The sequence below is a fragment of the Megalopta genalis genome, unplaced genomic scaffold (assembly GCF_051020955.1).
Source record: "Megalopta genalis isolate 19385.01 unplaced genomic scaffold, iyMegGena1_principal scaffold0026, whole genome shotgun sequence".
Taxonomy (NCBI): domain Eukaryota; kingdom Metazoa; phylum Arthropoda; class Insecta; order Hymenoptera; family Halictidae; genus Megalopta; species Megalopta genalis.
In genome coordinates, this window is record NW_027476096.1 from 1662062 (window position 1) to 1671529 (window position 9468).

The 9468-nt window shown below is 40.1% G+C and overlaps 1 long non-coding RNA gene across 3 annotated transcripts; it reads right to left on the minus strand.

The window, feature by feature from the left end:
- Positions 1-851: 851 nt before the first annotated feature.
- Positions 852-8979, minus strand: LOC117221845 (uncharacterized). 3 transcript variants are annotated; one of them, XR_013035235.1, is made up of 8 exons: positions 7555-8979; positions 7020-7483; positions 6833-6940; positions 5047-6769; positions 4483-4677; positions 4358-4425; positions 2590-4288; positions 852-2494 (listed from the first exon to the last, which is right to left on the minus strand). It is a non-coding gene; the product is annotated as an uncharacterized LOC117221845 (long non-coding RNA). The 3 variants fall into 3 exon arrangements; XR_004490579.2 differs by having other exon boundaries at positions 4358-4677; positions 5047-6486; positions 6573-6769; positions 7555-8977; XR_004490578.2 differs by having other exon boundaries at positions 4358-4677; positions 7555-7862.
- Between the last annotated feature and the right edge of the window lie 489 nt (positions 8980-9468).

The window sequence follows — 9468 nt, forward strand, 5'->3', positions numbered from 1 at the left end:
ATTCCTTTCTCACGCCTACGTCTGAGACATCTCGCAAAAATCAACGAAGGCTTATCAAATGTGATTTGTCCTCTCTCTCCCTGTTCTGCGGACTTGCTCTTTCCCTCGCGGTTTGCGGTTCGTCAGACTGAGCACCCTTGATATCTCTACTAATTACTACTAATTGCTCGTTCACCGCGGTAGCTCGCTTGAGTAGGTATAGTAGTAACGTTCTAAGCCATGGTGCTCGAGGGGTAAGTCGAACCGCGGAGCAAGAGGGGGCAATCCAGCCGCGGCGAACGCTGGTGGGTATGGAGGGGGAAGTGTGGCCTACTTTCTTAATAATCAATATAATCTTACAAAAACTATATCGTGTGTTGGGTCTTATTTTAATCAGAATAAGCTCACGATTTTATTGAAAAAAATCCCATTAAGAAACAATAAAAAATGAAGAAGTTACACATTGCGTTATTATCTATCCTTCATTTGCTGTTCTTTTCTACGTTCGGTAAAGATAAAATCGAACTCAGAATCTTGATCTAAGGCACTTCAGTCTCGAGGTCATCGGTTCTGCCTGGCATCATGCTCGCACGTCTAATTTGAATAGCTTAACACGTAGATGTGTCACGAGCCTAATATTCGTTATACCCCACTTCCATGCGGGAAATAAACTGTCGAGCCCCCTTGGCGCCCTGTGTGGGCCTGGATGTCAAAGATGTCAAAGAGACACTAAAAAGTCTCTCAAAAATGACATCGTCCAAATCGACCGCAGCATAAACTCAAATAGTAAGATGAGACACTGTAACAAGATACGCATCGTGACAAGTTTTAAAGAATTAATTATCTCGATCCAAAATATCCATCACTCAGTATAAAAATTAAAACATTTATTATCCGAAAAATGCGATGGAAGAAAGGGAAACTTGAGAAAGGAGAATTACAATGCATCGACTACATTTGCCTTACAACAGATACAAAATAATAATAATAAACACGGACAGTTTCTTATCAATTACAATTAACTTTATAAATAAAAATTTTGAATTGAAGTTGTACGCAATAGAAGCTTATAAACGTCTAGGGAAACTGTATCAAACGCACGTCCTGGCGTGTCAGTTGGAGTCATAGGTAATCTTGTCTTCACTCGTATTAGTTTGTTTCTTTGACAATCCAGGCAACTGTTCACGAACTTCGTAGCATTTACCTTTAGCGTAGGCCAGTAATACTTTTCCCGAATATTTTTGTATGTTTTAGAGGTACCTTTGTGTCCTGCGTACACAGACACCGTTTCTAAATGGAAAATACAAGATCAGTTATTGCAGTTCAATCATTACCCGCTCATATATCGCGTATGGTACGTACGTTGAATTTCATTGTTAAAAAGGTTTTAAATCGATAAATGTTACGATGTTAACATTTTGTATAATTTGTAACACCGGGGTTCGGATCGGTGGGGAGATTACATAAATTCCGTGGCGCTTATCTCAAAATAACAAAAATCAATATACATATTTCTTTTTCTGGATAATCCATGCAAACTAGCAAACTAACCTATAATTACAAGGTGTCCCAAAAATGTCTCGTAATACGGAAATGGGGGATAACTGAGGTCATTTGAAGTAACTTTTTTCTTAGCGAAAATTCAATCTGCGGCTTTGTTTACGAGTTATTAACGAAAAACACTGACCAATGAGAGACGAGAGCGTGAATTACAACATGGTCGATCGATCGAGTACAACGTGCTTCAATCGTGGAGCGTGACAGAAGAAGGGAGGCTCCGTGCTGCGTTCGAATCAATGAACAAGTCATGGAGCGTGAACTTCCAAATTATGTTTACTACATGACAGTGATAATTTTATGAAAAACGCTATTCATCCTTATTTCAGAATGTCTGAAGAATATTTACTAATTTTTCGAACTCGAAATAATAAGTAATTTAACCGTGGCAGCTGTTTTCATTTTCTGATGTGCATGGCACCTCATGTGTACCATGTGAAATTTATAAGCGAGGTGTACAGTGAAGATTAACAAAGCACGTAAATGATATTTTAATTTAAATAATTCCGTGTCTGAACAGAATTCAACGAACAATTCGCAAAGCTAATTAATTTTAAAATTAAGCTAAAAATATTATCATTAAGGTTTTAAAAAATACGGAATTGAGGATGAAGACTGGCACGAGGAATATATATATATGAGGATGAAACGAAAACTAAGGGTAATGAAAGTAGTTTTTTTTTAATTTTATAGTGGCTATAAGAAATCAGAAAAAAAGTTTGTCGAACAGTGTAATCGAAGCGAAATACGCGCGCAGACGGTGACAGTTGCTATTCCGATACCCAAGAGTAATCTTCCGAAGGTATGAAACGGTACCAGAGGGTCCTCCCAGATCGAATATCGCCACGGTCTGGCCGTCGACCATGAAAATGAATTTCGAGCGATAAAATTCGCGGGTAAAGAAATTCCGAGCCGCTCTATCCGGCCGATACTAAATTCGCAATGATATGGAACAGATCTGTAACAAAGAAATAATAATTCATAATAAAAAATAATAACTAATAATAATAAGAAGTTACTAAACAAAAAGTGTATGTATAGTATGTATAGTACCTCCAGATATTCATCTGTTCCGGCGAATTCCAACTCCCAGCAAAGGACCGTCGCATGACCGTCCTATCAGAAAATCTCGTGTCTGTGTACGCAGAACACAAAGGTACCTATATAACGTACAAAAAGGTTCGGGAAAAGTATTACTGGCCTACGCTAAATGTAAATGTTACGAAGTTCGTGAACAGTTGCCTGGATTGTCAACGAAACAAACTAATACGAGTGAAGACAAAATTGCCTATGACTCGAACTGACACGCCAGGACGTGCGTTTGATACAGTTTCCCTAGACGTTGTCGACTCTCTTTCCCCCACCACCGAAAGGTTCGAATATATCCTGACTATGCAGGTTTGCTAACAAAGTGTTCAATAGCGGCACCCCTCCGCACTACCGGAACGATCGAAACGACAAACGCACTCGTAGAAAATCTCATTTCCAAATTCAGTCCAAAAGCCATACTCATCGATCAAGAAATTAATTTCACTAGTTCATTTATGAAAACCATTGTCAAACGATCCCAATTAAAATGATACCAAACACGACATGCTTTAGACAATACTTATTAGTAGGTATAGTAATAACGGTCTAAGCCATGGTGCTCGAGGGGTAAGTCGAACCGCGGGGCAAGAGGGAGGAATCCAGCCGTGGCGAGCGCTGGTGGATATGGAGGGGGAAGTGTGGCCTTGAGCGCAGGTGGGTCTGGGGGCGGAAGTGCTGCCGCGAGCGCCGGTGGGTATGGAGGGGGAATGGCCGCGGCGAGCTCCGTGATGGGGGGAAGGGAGTGTCTCGCGGTTTCGCATTTCGTAGGCGTTATCGATAGTCGCTTACCTTCCGGTCTTCTTATCTTATTGAATTTAATTATGCAGCGTTTTTTATCGCGCTTGCATTTTTACATTGTAGGAGATGTTTTGGAGTGAGAGAGAGAGGGGGGTAGACGCATCGGTTTCTCTCTGTCGCTCGATCCGCTATGAACGAAGCGCAAATTTTGGAGTGAGAGAGAGAGAGGGGTAGACGCGTCGCAACGGTTTTTCTGTCTCTCTCTCTCTCTCTCTCTCTCTCTCTCTCTCTTCCGCAACATTTTGTAACGAGTCTGGACACGTTTTTTCTACAGCGGTCTTCTCGTCTTATTGAAATTTAATTATGCGGCGTTTTCTTATCGCGCTGAAACGCCGTCGCGAATTTTGTGGTTTACACACACACGGGGAGTCTCGCGGTTTCGCATTTCGTTTGGAGTGAGAGAGAGAGAGAGAGAGAGAGAGAGAGAGAGGGGGGGGGTACACGCGTCGCACCGGTTTCTCTCTCTTCCACAGCATTTTTAACGAGTAGGGACACGTTTCCTAATTAAAATTTAATTCCGAACTCGTGGACACTTCCGTGAATATCTTGATTGATTTTCGAAACGAATTTTCTAACGAGTTTGGATACGTTTTTTCTACAGGTTGAAATAATTTTTACTTTATTAACGGTCTCGGTGGCAAGCTGCTTGTATTATCAGTTCGGTTTTTCCAACAGGCAAGATTATAGCGGTTGAGCTAATTTTTCTTAATTAGGTACTCGATTAACAATGATCGGGTCGAAGAAAAGAGAGAGAAATATTTTTCTTGTCGTCGTCGTCATCGTTGACGTCTCCACCCTCGTTGTCGTCATCATTGGCGTCTCCACCTTCGTTGTCGTCGTTGGTGGACAATAGAGACATTGCGCGCTAAACATAAATGAAAAATATTAAAATAAATTTTCTATTTCAAAAAAAAAATAACAAAAAAAGTGTTACCTTCCATGGCGCACACCTCATTGAGGGCACAGTGGTCCAATCACATCGTTAGCGTTTCTTTTCTCTTTCTAAAATGAAAAATAATAGTAAAAAAAAAATAAAAAAAAAAATAAAAAGAATTTTACCTTCCAGGTACCACATCCGAAAGATGCGTACCTCGCTGAAGGCACAGTGGTACTGCTGCATCCTCTGCTTCGAAGTTGAACTAGCCGTCCAACAATGAAGTCTACATGGCACGTCATATGACCCATATTTCGGGTCCGCGGTTAAAGTCTCAAATTTTGGGCAACCAAAAATTTCTACATTTATGCTTCAAACGCCTTTAGCACTAAAGGGAACGTAAGCGAATCGGAGAGCGTGTTTAAGGCTACTCTTAATACAGTTTATTGAATTGCTATCGATGAGCGCGGGCGCGACTAGCGTGGTGTCGTAGGACTAGCGACTTAGGGCAGACTGAGCTTTTGGAGTTGCGCGTTTGTCTCTTTTATACTGGAAGGGAAGAAAGGAATAGATGGACTTTCGTAGGAAAAGAGAAAGTTGGGAAAGTCCCGTGCGGGTCGAGGTGTCCAGATGTGAGGAGAATTGCTTTATTAGGGGTGCGTGATTTTTAGGGAATTTTGAGGATTAGGAACGGTACTTGTTTTATTGCTAGCGGCCGCGCTCAGGTAGAGGGATGCGACGCCACACGCCAATTTCGCTTAATATGTCTTTTTCTATATGCCCCCCCCCCTTATATGTGATTACGGGATCCTTCTAGCCGCGAATAAAAATTTTAATTATAAGACCGATGTCTTTTTGCTGATAATTTATTTTTCTCGAAAAATTTTTACAGGAGATCCCGTGTATAAAATTCGTGACATACCACGCAGACTTTTTATCTGCTTTGCACAAATCTGTGTAGCAGACGCCTAGTTCAAATTCGTAGAGACTTGCTTGGCCGGTACGCATGTTTACAATAGCTAACTCCTTACACTCAAACTTTTTTCAACGTTGAAAACATCCATGTCAACTATAAAATCAACACGGCAGAACAACGGCAATGTACAGTAAATTCTCCCTAATTCACGCTCAAATTCTGCAGAAAAATGTACAATTTAGGAAGAGGAGATACAATTATTCGAGCTTTGTGGACCATTTTTATAGTTGTTGACAATCGGTAATTACAAAACCGGGCCGCAAGGCTCGAGTAATCATATCTCCTATTCCCAAATTGTCTATTTTTGTGCACAATCTGAGCGTCAGTTAGGGAGACATTACTGTACTTCGTAACGCCTTAATGCTGCTACATTCGGCCCCAGCGCAGGTAGTTACTTCAATAACTAAAGAACCAAGTTACATGGCGTTACAATCCGGAGAAGTGATACAGATCATAAAATGTGTACCAGTGTTATATACAATAAGGAGGGTCAATGAATATTATGATGAACTGCTAGTAACCTACAAAAATGATTCGTTTTTTTTAACACCGAGGACAAGGATTTTAACACTAAACCTACCAAGCAGTAATACTAACTGGCATGTACTGCTTCACAAAAGTGAGAAGACCGATTTATTTGTAAATTTATTGTAAATTTATTTGTAAAGTTTTTATTATAAAACTTGCTCCAATAATATAACTTATTCAAGCGTTTTTCACGAAAGAGTCTCGTAACTTTGCAGAATTGCAAAATAAGAGGGCGGTCACTTTGACCGCAATAGGTATAGTGTTAATAAAAACAGGTACCAGAAGAGAATGCAGCGAACTAAGACCAACAGCATACAAACTCCACGGTACATGGTACCGAATTCTGCCGAAACCTATGGAGAGCCCCTCCATAGGGGCTTCACCCCCACTTCAGACTATAACAAAGTCATCATGGAAATGCGCAAATCCAGCAAATCTCGGAGGAATATACTCCCAGGATGATATCCAAAAACTCGACGAACACATCCTCTTCCCAATCGAAAGGATCTCTATTATCAACCTATTGGCACAAGGAGTCTCGGGCCGACAATTCGCAACGAACTCGATATGTTTACTAAATCTGCTCGATGAACAATCATTAAAACAAATTGCAAAATCAACCGCTAGGTAGATTGTGGTCCGGCTTGATGACATTCGGGTCTATTAGTGCGGTTGTTATTGGTACCTACGTTTTGATAAAGATAATAAAAACTATAATAAACACAGTGGTCAACGGAATAGCTCTACACAAACTATATGACTGAAGCCTACATCTAGCCGGAGCCATATGGAGTGCACTAATTCGATTTTTCATATTTATAAGACAAAACAATCAGAACAGTGCAAGTGACAGTGAATATCCTCAAATATATTCCTCGTTCCTCGTCTTCATTCTCAATTCTGTATTTTTTCAAAGCTCTTCTTCACTGTTTGACGAATTGCATTTTCGTAATAAAGTTTAATAAGTTCTGTAAAAAAAATAATTAAATTGACAAAATTCTGTTCTATCAGTAAATAATTTATTTACTTACTATTTCTTCGAACACTCTTTGTAAAGATCGCTGATTTTCATTGTGTTCATAGTTTATAAATATTTTCCTCCACCTTGATTTTGTTAGTAAAGGGAAAGTCTGGAAATTCTGTAAAAAGTAAAAAATAAAAAACTAAAAAATCATGCCATTTAAATTGCCTGTTTGTAAATAATATATTTTTATTTACCATCTCCTCGTGTAAATCCCTCAGAGATCGATTTACGTCGACCTCGATATACGTCCACTTGTTCAAATGTACAAGCATTTTTTTCTTTCTCGAGACTGCTCGAGTTTACGGTTTAACTCGTACAACTTTGTCGCGAACCATGCGGTACAATCATCTTCGTCGCGATAAAACTGATACTCGTACAAGGAAGTGTCGTACCGACAATTGAGGTAATAGCTTTTATGCTGAAGGCGCGGTGATGTTGATATCTGCGACAAGCTCCATGACCTTGATCATCCTGTTTTTCCAGCATGCATTCCAAATCGGAACAGATAACGAATGGCGCTTGTTTCTCATACGCGTAATTCTTGAACCTCAGCCATTTATCGTCTTCCGTTGAAAGTATCAAAGCGCATTTGTTCATTCGGCTATGGTCAACGCTATGAATGTCCAATTTTTCCAAGGATCCGAAATATTAGAGGTACCTGAAGAAAGTTCATAACATAATTTTTTGCCTATTTCTTCTTCCAAATAAATATTCAAGGGTAGAACTTACCGATCACAAATATATTTGTGATGATTATGCTTGCTGAGTTGGGTTGACGCTCAGTACCAAGAAACCCTCAGACCTTCCCCCTTGCCCTTGACTCGCAACGCAAACAGAACGATTCAATCGTACGTTGAAGAACATGTGGAAATTCTTCTCATTGATGGACTCGTGCGAGCTACCCCCTCCTCTTGCCCCGCAGGTACAACACCTCTTTGCAAATATGCTGACCATAAGATGAAAGTATGGGACATGCGCGTGCGACCCCCACCCCCATGCCCCTCATGATGCATCCCATAAGGAAGACCTGTTATCTATTTACAAGAAGGACTACTTATCCTGCATCGAAACCAAGTCCCACTCTCGATCCACCAAAACTATACTATTTATAAAAGGCCCCGAACGGCTAGAATAAAGGATCATAACTGTTCCGACTTCGATACGCGCAGTTTCTTTCTAAAATCCATCAAGGTCCAGTAATATAGTCCGCTATTTTAACTCTAAGGACGTGAATAGTCGCGACACATCTATCTCGTTGGCGGTCCCGAATAGAAATTCCCATTATACTACACATAACATGGGCAGCTCCACGTGGAGCACAGACGAAACAATATTATACTGTTTGTCGTGACTCCCGCTCATTGAACACGCCGCGTCACAAGCGATGGTGTCACGCGAGTGTGTGAGGGATGTGTTAACCCTTAGCACTTCGAACCATTCTAGACGTTGGCTACCAGCTACTCAGCGCCACTTTTCGACAGAAACAGGTATTTACAGACCGTCGTATTATTTAGTATGGTTTTGGAACTAACTAACATATTATAATGATATTGGACTTATATGAATTTGGCTGAAATCGAGAAATTTGCAAAAAAATCAATATTTTATTTTTTATCATTTTGTTTTGTTGTTGTAATCGCTATCTATGCGAACTCTTTCTCTCGTCGCCTTTTTTCTTGGACGATATCACTATCACTGCTATCAAAACGATGGACTAACTGTAAAAGAAAACCTTCTACATATCTGTACTAACATTTTTGTGTAACATTTCTAACATATCTGTATAAACGTCTATCTGGAGCTCATCTTCACTACTACTTGTGTCATGAGACTCATTCGTGTTTGAACGTTTTGCCATTGTTCTAATAAAAAATATGAATAAATACATAGGTTGAAAATTTCTAATTGTTATTACTAACTCACAAGATGATATTTACCAAAAAAACTTTTACCAAACAATTTATTTACCAAGAGAAGAATCACTTTTCCGATTTTCTCACTCGTTAGATCTATCTGTACCGCTCGACGCTTCAAACCAGATTGAGTTCAGCTTTGAAAATCTTTTCCACCAGATTTTATGATTATAAATCTCACTATACGGTGCGTGCTATGTTCGCATACCGACCTTTCTTCTACAAACTTGTCTTATCGCTCTTTTCAAGTGGCGCCTTTGAAGTGCTCGGATCGTCGTGAGCACGCCTCTCACGTTCTCGTCAAAACTCGCTGACATTTCTTGTATATATCTTAGTAATTTTACTATATTTTGATTTGATTTCTTGTGCCATTTCAAGAGAAAACTTCAGGGAAACATGCACGTCACAAAAAGTTGCGCTGAAATAACTCAATTCCCCGTAATCACTAATAGACTTTAATGTCCCACGAGAGGGGACATCCGAATGATATGCTAGAATTGCGATGTCCCACGAGAAGGGACAGCGGAGTGCAAAGGGTTAAGCTACATAATGGAGACGATCTAAGGACCACGTAAAAGAGGGAAAGAGCTACTTTTGGCTCATGAGCCACGACTCACCCGTTGTTCATTTCAAAAATCGTCGTTGACAGTTTTTCGTTCGGATCTCGCCTACTCAGTATTCTCAGTCGCACTTCTCAATCTTCATTAAACTCGTTTCTGCCGAACATATC